Source organism: Alligator mississippiensis, chromosome 3 (genome assembly GCF_030867095.1).
Source record: "Alligator mississippiensis isolate rAllMis1 chromosome 3, rAllMis1, whole genome shotgun sequence".
Classification (NCBI taxonomy): Eukaryota; Metazoa; Chordata; order Crocodylia; family Alligatoridae; genus Alligator; species Alligator mississippiensis.
Window position 1 is genome coordinate 223,596,331 of NC_081826.1, and position 13,903 is coordinate 223,610,233.

Here is a 13,903-nt window from a genome sequence, read left to right on the forward strand (position 1 = left end):
GACGCCAGCAGAATGCACCTTACCATGAGTTGGGAAGGGATGTGTGACAGACATTTGTTACTGTGCTCTAACCTACAGCTCTGAAGTCTAATACCATATCAATCCAGGGTTATCTTAGAGCAGGATCCACCATTTTTACAGAGCTCTACAAGCCCTGACTGTCTGCTTGGTAACAGCTGTAGAGCGCTTTCTGTGTGCCTACTATGCAGTAAGTATAACTTCCTTACTTGGCCTCAGTGCCTACCTTTTAGGTGATTTGTTTCTAAACTAGAATTCAAAAATCCATGTCAGGAACATGGGCTGTTTATGCAGTGCTGCGAAAGAGTTACATATCTCAGAACAAAATCTACATCCGGCACATAGTGAGTTGGGAGCTGCCTAGATTTACCCAATAGGAAATACTGAATACCGGGATGAGTTTAAAGTTCTGGAGCAAGGGCACCTTTCTGAGGGCTGTAGAGAGATACCTTACTCCAGTCATGAGCCACAATCTAGAAGCATCTCCTGTAGGCATGAAACTATGCCATTGCTTTCAGGGCTGAAATTTCTTAAAAAAAAACTGATAAAAGAGGATGTAGCAGGGCCTCTTCCTTTTTATTATGATATCCTAGTGCTTAGAGCATTGTCAGGAAGTGGGAAACTTAGGTTAAATTCCTGTTGATCATGGGCCTCTAGTGTAGAAAAGATATCAGGATTTACTAGGCCAGAAACAGAAAGCACAAAGGGGACTTTGACTCTGTGGTGTAGCGATTAGAATATTTCCCTGGAAAGCAGGAGGCCTAGGTTTTTCTCTCTGCTCCCAGGTCTGTTTCTCCTTGTTATCCCATGACTGTTTCATGGGATATGAAATAAAAAATGGCCCTGGTGACAGGAACCAGAGCCTAGGTCTTCTGATTCCTAGTGGAATGCTCTAACCACTGGGTCACAGAATCATACTCTACTAGTTTTCGCTCGCTGTCCCAGAAAATCTTGAATTTGTTGTTGTTGTTGTTGCATTGTGAGACGGCTTCAAACAGGAGAGGTTGGAAGTGCCACCCCCAGAGTAATTTACAGCCTAATGACTAGAGCACTCTCTTGGGAGGGGAGAGATCATAGTTTGAATTATGCAAAGAAGAATCTCCCAATTCCTAGCTAAATACTACGTAAAATAGGGATCCACCACCACTTACCACTTCCTTCAGCCACATTTAAAGGAAAATGGCATCCTGAAGTCCATTTCATAAGGATCCCAATCCTTCTGGTCTATGTTATATATGCTCTGAGGACTACTAGGTTAAGCCCTTTAGGAGACTTAGGTAGAGGATCCCATTTGGGCTAAGGCATGAACTAGCTAAGCTGTCTAGTTCTGGCAAGACTGGAGCAATTCTGGTCATGTGTGGTGGCACAACTTTAAAATAAAAAAGCAAGATGCCTATGGAATTTAGGCATGAGAAGGGCTTCCTGGTATCTGAGAAGGGAGTTTTAGGATGACATTTTTGGGCTTAGAAGGGTAAATGACAGCTAACTCCTTTGCTGGATCTGGTTCTTGGTGTTCTGCCTGTCTCTGCAAGTCTTTGTAACCAAGATTTGATGGTAGCAATTTAAAAGTATAAGTAAAGATGATGTTATAATGGAAATTAATAAATTCAATTAACATACTGAAAAAGAAACTTAAATGTGTAATTATACCACCAGCATTAATTTAACTGCAATGGTGAATCAGTAATAAGAAGAGTGAAAACCTTACTACCAAGATGAAAACAGTCAAAATGAATGAAAGTTCTATTATATATGGAGGTACTTGTGATTCAGAGTAGTGCTGCTACAGATTTCTTTGTTACTCACTCATAACCCTTTTTCTTCCTTCAACATGCTAATTCAGGGCAGGATCATTATACTGCAATGTTGCATGTGTTGACAGTCCCTTATGTGCATGTGGAGTCCAGCCCCTTATGCGCATGTCCAGCTAAAGGCATGCAATAGAGGTCTCTCTTTCATGGATCTGGGCTTAATATAATTTGCTATGGGTAAGATGATGAATTTTCAAAGAAATAGTGATACTAGAGAGAATGAAATCGACGCGATGATATTTGAGTTTTGATATAGTATGGTTTTTGCTGACATGAATGACTATGGAAAGACACAATGCATCACTTACAGTATTACAGTGATACAGTGAATGCGATATCAGCATGATAAATCTCTACCCCTTATTACTAATTTGATATTGCTCAATGAATCTCCTTGAGCTGAAATGAGCTTGTATTTCTCTCTCCAAGTAATCAGATCTCTCAGATCTATTCATCATCCATGATATTAACAGACAAAAATCTTAAACTCCAGTCCAGTATGGAAAGTGATGTCTGCTTTTTGCATAATAGACTTGAGATTAGAACATTTGCCTAAACAGTGTGAGCAGGATTTTTGTCCTCCTTTGGCTTGAGGGGGTTCAACCCCCCCCCGCCACACACACACACACACATTTTCACTTTGCAGGAAGGTTTATTAACTGTAAGACTATGGAATGGGGGTGTGGGTTACTCTTCACTTTTTGTTGAAATTTGACAACCACGTAGAAAGGAATGCATGAATTCTGGAGCCATCTGAACAAACATTGTAGCCCAGTAGTTAGGGAATTACCCAGTAAGGCTGCAGTCCTAGGTTCTAGTTTCCCTGCCAGGACTGTTTACACTTAGTACATTAGCAATTATTGCTTAAAAACCAGAAATAACCATGGCAGTGGGGGCTGGTATCTAGGATACCTCTAAAGCAGGGCAGTGCCTCCTCAATGGTTCCTCCTTACTTGCTCTCCTCTGGGCTCAATAAATCTTGCACAACTGGCTGTCTAGTGGCCCAGATTCAACAAATGGATTGAAGGATATCCCCTCCAACCCACCAACCTATTCTATAACCTAGGGTTACAGCGTTTCCCCAAGATGTGGGGCATGTGGGTTTGAATCTCCACTGACTGAAAGTCTCCCCCCTCACCACCATTTCCTTGAGAGTTGTTCTAAGAAACTCTCTAATTGGCAGCCATTTTCTTAAGTTAAACTGGCCATAGTTGTACTCCAAGGACATGTAACCGACTGGTGACTTATGCAAACATTATACAGTGGCCCAGTTCTAGTCTGGATTACATCAGTTAGGTACCTAGCTGCTTGAAATCTGATCAGCTATAGGGCAAACCCAGGATTAGGGGGAAACAAGTGTAAGACCATTTTTCTTCCAGCTAAAAAAACCTTTAAATATACGAGCTTGTTACCATGAAATAAAAATAAATAAGTAGTTACATTATTTTCCTTGTACATGTGCATTGTGAATCCAAGTGACAAGGACAGCAATATAAAATAGCTTATCTTCTTAATTTAAAAATATGGACTACAGTAGCAATATTTGTCTACTGCTACCAATGCATGTGGCACTGACAACTGTTGCAAAGAGCTCACAATGTAAATTAAGGTTTCTCCGAAGCAAAGCTTATAAGAGGTCTCCCAAACTGTACACACTGAGGATCAAGAATGCCCTGGATCTTATCAGAGTCAAGTGAACATAGATTTAAGTGGTGATGTTTTACTGTACCCAGTGTAACAGGACTTGTTACAGATTAGGAGACTCTAGCCATGGAAATATGCATTGTCAGTTGTCATAAATACAAATAAAGACTTCACACATCACTTGAAAGCACAAAATGTTAAAGAGCACTTCAGAGCACAGCATTACAAAGTGCTCTAGGGGGCTTGACAATTTGCTAGGGAAACCCCACTGATTGCACAATGATTACATCAGTTCCTGGATATAGTAAGTAAGGACAGGGCAGCTCGATTTGAATTGGGGAGGACTTCAACTATGTTTAACTGGATGAACATAGTTGGATGAAATTCCATATTTGCTGTTTTTGCTGGGACCACAATTTATTTTCTAGTAAAAATAATAAATGCTTTCAGGTTTTCCTTTGCAATCCTAGAAAGAGGTAGACATCTTGTCCTGGTAAAGACTAATACATTATTTTTGTTTTGTTTACATTTAAATAGCATTGATATCCTAAAGCTATACAAATAAGCATAAACACTGCATGAACTTGCATAATTGTATATGTTGCTGCAAGCAATAAGGTCCCAATAAAAATAATAAGTGTGACTATATGTTTCAGAGATCTGAGGTTAGAGGATAATATGATATTGATAGCTCATAAAACATGATACCTCTCCTGTATGCTGTCTGCCCCTTGAGAGCCTTCATAGAAGGCTATTATTATTATCCAGCCAAGCAGGCCACACCATCATCTGTCATGTTTTCTAAGTGCATGTCTGAATTGTTTGCCAAATCATTGTCTGGCATTCTCCTAACATCACTATGAGGGCCATGGCTGAAGTGTCCCCAATGAGGGTGTTAAGTAGCATATTACAATCACATGTGGCAGTGTAGGTTTACATCAGGGTTTATAGTGAGCATGTGTTACTTTCATTAGCCTAAGCTTCTCTGTGCCTAATGGATAATGTCTGGGTATATTAAATGCAGCTTGAAAAAAATGAGGCTTGAAAAGAAAAAAAATTGTTTGCTCTTACAGGAGTTTCTTGTAACAGAAAATCATAAAATTACAGTAAAACCTCTGTTATTTGGCATCCCCAGGGAATTGGGAATGCCGGGTAATCAAATATGCCGGGTAATCAAATATGCAGTGTCCAGTGCATCAGTGTGCCAGGGGACAGGGAGGGGGGCCCCGCACAGGCTGCTTTGCCCTGGGCTGTGGTCCACAAGGAAGAAGTGAAGAAGAAGAGCAACTCTGCTCATGACGGTGAAACCGGAAGTGGGACTTCCAGTTTCGCTTTTGCCGCGTCCCTTGGCAAAATGACAGATGCCAGTTAGTGGAGCTTTCTGGCTGGTAAAGTGCCAGATAACACAGCTTTTGCTGTAATTGTGTATCAGATTTTTATATCTGACATACTTTTAGGCTAGGGACTGACACTACACATAAACTGGTTTAAGTGATCAGAAACTGGTTTAAATCTGTAATAGAACAGACATTCAGTACACGTAAACCAGTTTGAAAATGGCTGAAACCAGTTTGAGATAAACTTAGTTGAATGTAGTATCAGACTTAACTGATTTGGGTCAAACTGGCTTATGCAATGTCTGTCTGCAACTTAAACCCCTTGCCGGTTTAAGTTAAATCAGAGTCCCCCAGCATCCTGGCATGCTCTCTGGGCTGGGCAGGGCTCTCTGCTCCACAGCAGGGCTGGCCCCTCCTCTCTGTTCCCTGGCTGGAGCCCAGCACAGACTTGCAGGCACAGCAGGGATTGCTGACTTCCCTGTGCTTCCCTCCTCCCACCCCCTCACCACTCGCTGCTTAAGCAGGGATCCCTTCCTCCTCTCTGGCACAGCAGGGGCCATAGACAGCATGTGGTAAGCTAGCTTATGCTGTGTAAGGCTCCAGCAGAGACTGCAGAAACAGCAGGGTCTGCCTAGTTTCCCCCTGCCCCAAACCCCCTTGCTGCTCAAGCAGGAAATTCCCTCCTCTCTTCCTCGAATGTCCTACAGCAGGGACCCCAGCCCGACAGACCCTAGGACTGTGGTATGCTAGCTAATGCCAAGAGGTGTCTCTGTGTGTCTCTCTCTCCAGTTTCACTGAGGCAAGCAGACAGAACAGTGACCGCTTAGGGCTGTTTGGAGCTAATCAACAGGTCATCTGGTAAGCTGTTTAAGAAGTTTGAAGTAATGGAGAGAGGCCATTGTTTTGATAATTGGGTGATAAAGACTGTTATCACTATCAGCCCTCAGCTGGCTTGCTTGCCTGTCAAAGCGCAGAGGCAGATTGAAAAGCTCCGTATTATCAACAAATGCATGCACTGCACACCCCCCCACCCCTTGCCTCAGTGTGTTAACCCGAGGCTGGAGTCTGGCAAGACCCTCTTTGGCCCCACTCAGCTGCCTCTCCAGGCAGTGGAGAGCAGGTGGCTGTGGGGGGCCAAGGAGGGTCTCGCCCCACCCCGGCTCCTACTTGGCCCAGCCCCGCAGGGATAGAGTAGGTGAAGGGGAGACCTACCGGTCACTCTCTGGTGGGGCAGGGTCCTCTAAATCCCGGGTAGGGTCCCCCCTTGCCTGGGAGCAGCGTAGTTCCAATGGCAGGCCCACTGTGCATGTGTGCAGTTTAAAATGGCCCACCAAAGTAGAATAAAAACACAGTCAGGCTCCAGGAGCGGTGAGAGACATGTGGGTGGAAGCTCGCTGAAACCCTGCTCCCCAAAGCCCACCAGTGACCCCCAGCAGCTGCGGAGCACCCTGATGACCACCAGCACAGCTGGAGGTAAGCGGGGCCCATGTTGGGAGGGGGATAACCCCAGGCAGTGGAGAGGAGGTGGCTGAGTGGGGGAGGAGGGTCTCGACCCTCCCCAGCTCCTACTTTGCCCAGCCCCCCAGGGAGCCACGTGACTGAAGACTCGCAAACAGGCTACACAAACAGGCGTGCTTGTCTACCCGTGTGTGAGTTAGTGCAGAGTTTGCACAGGAGGGTGAGCGGGAGGGCCTGGGGCCCTGCCTGTGCACCGTAGGGAAGGCAGTCCCAGCCGCAGCCAGCCTCCCAGCAGCATCATGCAGATGGGCATGTGCCACAACCTGAGAGCCCCCTCAGGGTCTGCGCCTCGCCCCTCTGGCACCTCAGAGGACTCCACCCAGTTATGGAGCCCATGGTTCCGGGCTCCACACAGATAGAGCCTCTGGCTCTTGGCTGAGGGGTTGCCTGTCACTTTTTCAGGCTCTGGGGTCCAGGAGCATGGCCACATCCCCTTGTGAGGTTTGCTGCCTTTTGGGGTCTCTGGTGATCCAGCTGGAGGAGCTCCAGGCCACAGTCCAGAGACTGTGTGCCATCAGGGATGGTGAGCAGGAGATAGACTTCTGCTGTCAGGCCCTTCTCCCCCTGGAGGAGAAGGGTAGACCAAGGTCTCTTTCCAGGACAAGGGAGGACTCCAGGACCTCCCATTCTGTCCAAACAAGGGGATGGACCAAGGTGGTCAAGGGCCCCAAAGCTCACCGCACCAAGGTCCACACCCTGTTGGAGCTTTGCAACAGGTATGAACCTCTTGCAGCCCCAGCATAGATTCATAGATTCATATGAATGCAGGCAACACAGGCTCAACTGTAGCTACCACCCCCACTCTCCCTCAGACAAAACACAAAGTGTTTCTTGTGGTAGACTCCATCCTGAAGAGGACTGAGGGGGCAATATGCCAGCCTGCCCCCTTAGCCCAGGAAGTCTGCTGCTTCCCAGGAGCCCATATCCAAGACATCGCAGAGAGGACCCCCGAGCTCCTTTGGCCCACTGACCACTACCCTATACTCCTTATCCATGTGGACACAAATGACATGGCTCAGAGCCCTCCCAGCAAGGTCATGAAGCACTACAGGAATTTGGGAATGTGGGTTAAGGGGTTGGGAGTTAAGGGGTTGGGGTGTTTTTCTCAATCCCCCTGGTTTCGGGCTATGGGCTGAGGAGGGAGAGGAGGATCCAGGTAGTGAACCAAAGACTGTTTCATAGTTTCATAGTTTGTAGGGTCAGAAGGGACCCTGACAGATCATCAAGTCTGACCCCCTGCCATGGCAGGAAAGAGCACTGGGGTCAAACGACCCCGGCAAGGTGTTCATCTAGCCTCCTCTTAAAGACCTCCAGGGTAGGAGCCAGCACCACTTCTCTTGGAAATTGGTTCCAGATCCTGGCCGCCCTGACTGTGAAGTAGTGCCTCCTTATGTCTAGTCTAAATCTACCCTCTGCCAGCTCGTGACCGTTATTTCTAGTCACTCTTCGTAGTACTCGAGGGAACAGGGACTCCCCCAATGCCTGCTGGTCGCCTCTGACTAGTTTGTAAAAGGCCACTAGATCCCCCCCTCAGATTTCTCTTGTGGAGGCTGAACAGGTTCAGGTCCCTTAGCCTCTCCTCGTAGGGCCTGCCCTGCTGCCCCCTGTTTGTGTGGGTGGCCCTCGTCTGGACCCTCTCAATGCTGTCCACATCCCTCCTGAAGTGTGGCACCCAGAACTGGAAGCAGTACTCCAACTGCAGCCTGACCAGTGCTGCATAGAGGGGGAGGATCACCTCCTTGGACCTGCTTGAGATGCATCTGTGGATGCATGAAAAGGTGCGGTTGGCCTTCCTGACCGCGTCCCCACACTGTCAGCCCATGTTCATTTTGGCATCAATAATGATTCCAAGATCCTTTTCTGCCTCTGCACTGACAAGAAGGGAGTTCCCCAGCCTGTAGATATGCTGCTGGTTCTTCCTCCTCAGGTGCAGTACCTTGCACTTGTCAGTGTTGAAACCCATCCTGTTCTCATCTGCCCACCCCTGTAACCTGTCTAGGTCCAATTGCAGCCTATTCCTCCCTTCTAGTGTGCCCACATCCTCCCATATCTTAGTGTCATCAGCAAATTTGAATAGGGTGCTTTTTATCCCCTCATCCAAGTCACTGATGAAGATGTTGAACAGCACGGGTCCAAGGACCGAGCCCTGGGGGATCCCACTGCCCACATCCCTCCAGGTCGAAAATGACCCATCCACCACCATTCTTTGGGTGCAGCCCTCCAGCCAGTTAGGGACCCATTTGACTGTGTAGGTGTCGACGCCACAGTCCCCTAGTTTTTTAATGAGAATGGGGTGAGAGATGGTGTCCAAGGCCTTCCTGAAGTCCAGAAAGACTACGTCCACTGCTACCCCTGCGTCTAAGGATTTTGTGACCTGGTCATAGAAGGCCACTGTGGCACTGGTGTCATCAGGAAGGCTTCGGTTTCCATGACCACAGACTACTCTTTGGTGAGAGAGGCACCGAGCTGCTGGGAAGGGACGGCCTACACCTCTCTCTGCTGGGGAGGAGGTTCTTCTCAGCCAGACTGGCTGACCTACTCCACCAGGCTTTAAACTAAGCACGCCAGGGAACGGGGGGACTACCGCCACTGCTGACCCACTGAGCAAGTCTTGCAAAGCCAGAAGGCCAAGGCACTTAAGGGAGCACACACCTTCCCCAGCCCTGAAACAATCTGTAGGCAAGGCAAGGGCCCCCAAGGGGACACTTGCATGCCTGTACACAAATGCCAGGAGCTTTGGGAATAAACAGGAGGAACTTGTCCTCCTCCTTAACACAAATAATTACAATGTCATAGGGAAAACAGGGACCTGGTAGGAATACACCCATGACTAGACCATGAGTACAGATGGCTATACCCTATACAGGAGAGATCAAGTGGATGAAAGGGGCAGGGGTGTAGCTCTCTATGTCAAGGAGAGCTACATGTCCCTGCAAGCTGACATTGGTGCCAAGAGTGGAAAACTGGAGACTCTCTGGGTTAAAATCCATGGGGAACATGGCACAGGGGACACAATGGTGGGAGTCTACTACAGACCTCCCACCCAGAATCAAGAGCTTGACCACGAGTTTGCCAGGGAATTGGCTGAGGCCGCACACTCCTGGTGCATGGTTGTCATGGGAGACTTCAACTACCCAGACATCTCATGGGAAGAGTGCTTGGTCAAATCCGAACGGTCGCAAAGCTTCCTCACGTGTGTGGATGAACTCTATCTGACAGAAGAAGTCTATGGACAACAAGAGGTAAAGCACTGCTCAACCTGGTACTGGCAATGGGGGATGATCTAATCAGTGACCTAACAATTGAAGGGAAGTTGGGTGACAGCAACCACAAGCTGATCATCTTCACCATCTGCTGTAAAGCTAGCAAGTCAGTCAGCAATACGGAAGTCCTTGACTTCAGGAAAGATGACTTTGACAACTCAGGAGGCTTGTCGGTGAGGCCCTAAGGGACCATGACCCCAAGGAGAGGGGAGCTCAGGAAGAGTGGTTGCTCCTCATGGGAATAATCCTCGATGCAGAAGTTAATGCTATTCCATCTCAGAGGAAAGGCAGCAAAAGGGCACAGCAGCCCTCTTGGCTCTCCAGGGAACTAGCGGACCTGCTGTGGCTAAAAAGAAAGGCCTACAAAAGATGGAGGACAGGATCCACCTCTAAGGAGGAATATTCTGCACTGGTCCGGTCCTGCAGGGAGCGAACCAGGAAAGCCAAGGCTGCAATGGAACTCCAACTGGCTACAAGTATCAAAGACAATAAAAAGTCCTTTTTTAGATATGTGGGGAGCTGGAGGAAAAGCAAGGGCAACATAGGACCCCTGCTAAACAAGATGGGACAACTGACAACTGATGCCCAGGAAAAAGCCAACTTGCTAAATGGGTACTTTGCGTCGGACTTTCACCAGTCCCATGGGACGCCCCTGCCCATTACGGGACAGGGACACCTGGGTGAGGGAGATTCCTTACCCTCCATCAGTGCTGACCACATGAAGGAACACCTTGAGAGGCTGGACACCTTCAAGTCAGCTGGCCCTGACAATCTACACCCCAGGGTGTAAGGAGTGACCTAGAAACCACTATGCAAAGACCAAGCAAAAGGGAATGTTATGTGACGAATGCCCATCTGCAATGATAAGGAGGAGACAGTCTTAGAGGAGGCTTGAAAACAAAAGCAAAATCAGAGTACTGGGTCAAAGAGCTCATTAAAATACTAAAAATCACGCCCCTAGGTGGGGAAAAAGTATGCTAATGAAACATACATGTATGTAAATGAGATACATGGCTAAAACACAGGTATAGAGACATGCTCAGTAAAGAACTCCTTGCGTCACTCCTTTATAACCAATTAGCAAACAAGGATGCTTATGAAGGTTCAAAAACTCCTGTATAAAAGATGCTTAGAAATAGTGATCTGTGTGCTTGTTACGTGAAATTATTCCGCTCGCACCTTTTATTGCTAGCAATAAACCTTCTTTATACTTTCACCCCTGGTATCTTTATTGGCCTTTGCATACCGGGCACGATCCCAGACATGAGCTGGGGCTCAACAAGGGTACTCAAGGAGCTGGCTAGCGTCATAGCTCAGCCCCTGGCACAGATATTCAAGAACTCCTGGTGCTCTGGTAAAGTGCCCAAAGCCTGGAAGAAGGCTAAAGTGGTGCCTATCTTCAAGAAAGGGAGGAAAGTGGATCTTGCAAACTACAGGCCTATCAGCCTGACCTCTATCTCGGGGAAGGTCTTAGAAAAGATGATCAAAGTGGAAATTCTTAATGGACTGGCTGATGGCAACATTTGGAGGGATAACCAGCATGGGTTTGTTGTGGGTAGGTTTTGCTTGACCAATCTTATTTCCTTTTATGACCAGGTGACCTATCACCAGGACAAGGGAGAGGAGATTGACGTCATATATCTTGACTTCATAAAAGCCTTCAGTCTGGTATCGCATGATCACCTCTTGGCAAAACTGGCCAACTGTGGCCTTGGGTCCACCGTGATCTGCTGGCTGGGGAATTGACTCTGTGGTCGGACGCAGAGGGTGGTGGTTGATAGAAGTCAATCGTCATGGTGCGCTGTGATCAGTGGGGTCCCTCAAGGCTCTGTCCTTGGACCTATAATATTCAACATCTTCATTAATGATGTGGACACTGGAGTCAAAAGAGGACTGGCCAAGTTTGCCGATGATACCAAACTCTGTGGAAAAGCATCCACACCTGAGGACAGGAGGGCAATTCAGGCTGACCTTGACAGGCTCAGGAAATGGGCGGATGAGAACCTGAAGTTGTTTAACACCGCAAAATGCAAGGTTCTCCACCTTGGGAGGAAAAACCTGAAGCATCCTTATAGGCTCGGCACTGCTACGCTGGCTAGCACTATGCATGAAAGGGACTTGGGGGTCATGATTGATCACAAGATGAATATGAGCCTTTAATGTGATGCTGCTGCTAGTAAAGCGAGAAAAACACTGGCTTGCATCCATAGATGCTTCTCAGACAAATCCCAGGATGTCATTCTCCCCTTGTACTCAGCCTTGGTGAGGCCACAGCTGGAGTACTGCATCCCGTTTTGCGTTCCACAATTCAAAAAGGATGTGGAGAAGCTTGAGAGCATGCAGAGGAGAGCCACATGCATGATCAGAGGTCAGGAAAACAGACCTTATGATGAGAGGCTGAGAGCTATGGGTCTCTTCAGCCTGGAAAATCACAGGCTCAGGGGTGAGCTGAGGGCTGCCTATAAGTTTATCAGGGGTGTTCAAGGGATGACAAGGTTGAACTGTCAGAAACTCCTCCAAGACTGTTTCAGGCTGGACATAAGGAAGAACTTCTTTACTGTCTGAGCTGCCAAGGTCTGGAATAGCCTGCCGCTGGAGGTGGTTCAAGCGCCTACTTTGAACGCCTTCAAGAGAAATTTGGATGTTTATCATGCTGGGATCCTGTGACCCCTGCTGACTTCCTGCCCTTGGGGCAGGGGGCTGGACTCGATGATCTTCCATGGTCCCTTCCACCCCTAATGTCTATGAAATCTATGAAATATTCCTACCCCTTGAGAAGCCAGTGGGGAAAAACCTGGGACCCTGCAGGCAGACCTCCCTAATGAAAGAGTCCTGCTGGGGCCTCGCCATGCCCCCCGCTCAGCTTAGCTCCCTGCAGCAACCCCTGGCCTCTAGCCTAAGCCATTGTAGGCATGTGCCTGAATTTCCTCAGTCCAGAGAGAATGTCTCTCCAGTTTCAAACCAGTTCAGCCTATTCAGGTTAAACTAACCTGCAAAGATTGAATCAATTCAGGCTCAGGCTTTTTGAATGTCTGTCCCTAGCCTTTGGCTGTAAGTTTTTTAGTGAAATTTGTTACAAACACAATAATAAAACCAGGACCTGCCGTATACACTATATAATATAAAGATATCTACATACTGGATGTTTACAGTCTGCTGAATAAATGCTGAGTTATTTCATATTCATAAATATTAAATGACATGGAGAGAATTTATTTTCAAAGGAAACATTTGAAGAGATTGAAGAGATCTTTTCAGGAAAGATACAGAACCAAATATTGTGAGGCACATAACCTGCTTTAGAGGGATGTAATGTAAATACATACCAGAAACCACACACCATATGGAGTCCTGCTCATTTAGAAGATTCTGCTAGGTGCATTCTGGGATTTTTTCCATGAGAAGTATAAAGATTTATATTGTAAGACAATTTTCTATAGGCGTTTAGCTATGAAAATGGACTGCAATAATCCTTGACATTTCTGAGCCAATTCCCTGCATCCAGATCTGAACTTTATGCCTTTGACCCATTTCTGTTCCAGTGAGACACAGATACATTGGGAAAAAAGGGTTTTTTACTACAGGTATTTGTACCCCAAAAGACTAATTCCTGGTTTTTCCAATAGGTCACATGAAGAACAGCAGCAGCATCTGACTAGAATCCATGAGCCCTTTTGCCTTTGTAGAGCCCATGAATAAAGATGGTGGTGGAAGTCAGTTCTTTTGATAGCAATACTTTTGATACCAGTATTCACTTCAGGAAGTACCAAACTCTGAGGGTAGGCAGGGGACTGGTCATGGGTTCTGCCAAATATGTTTGCTAGGCCTTGACTTACTTTTCAGTCTAAAAAAAAAGGAATCCTTATTATGGGCTTTTTACCTTTAGTTCTCAAGACATTTTACAAATCAGTTTCAAGAAAGGTCAGTATTAATACTCCTCTTTTACATAGTAGAGCTAAGGGAATGACAGTGATTAGCTCAAGATGACACACCGATAGAAATAAGAAGCTAACCCAGCTCTCTCACTCCCAGTTTAGTGCAGTACAGTTAGGGTACACTGAATCTGGGCACTAATACACTATTCAGTTGTGTTACTGGAGACCAAGAAGAGGTAATTACTTTTTCTTCCTAGTCAACATGCAGATATGACAGAATTTAGCTCAGGAAAATATTTATGCACAGTGCAGTGATACTGCTATTATTTAAACATGTTGGCAAGTGTTTTGGGGTCCCAAGTAGCTATATGTAAATTTTCTCTATCAGCTCAGAAGTACATTGGTTTTAAAGGTCTTTTATGGTGAACAAAGCCTAC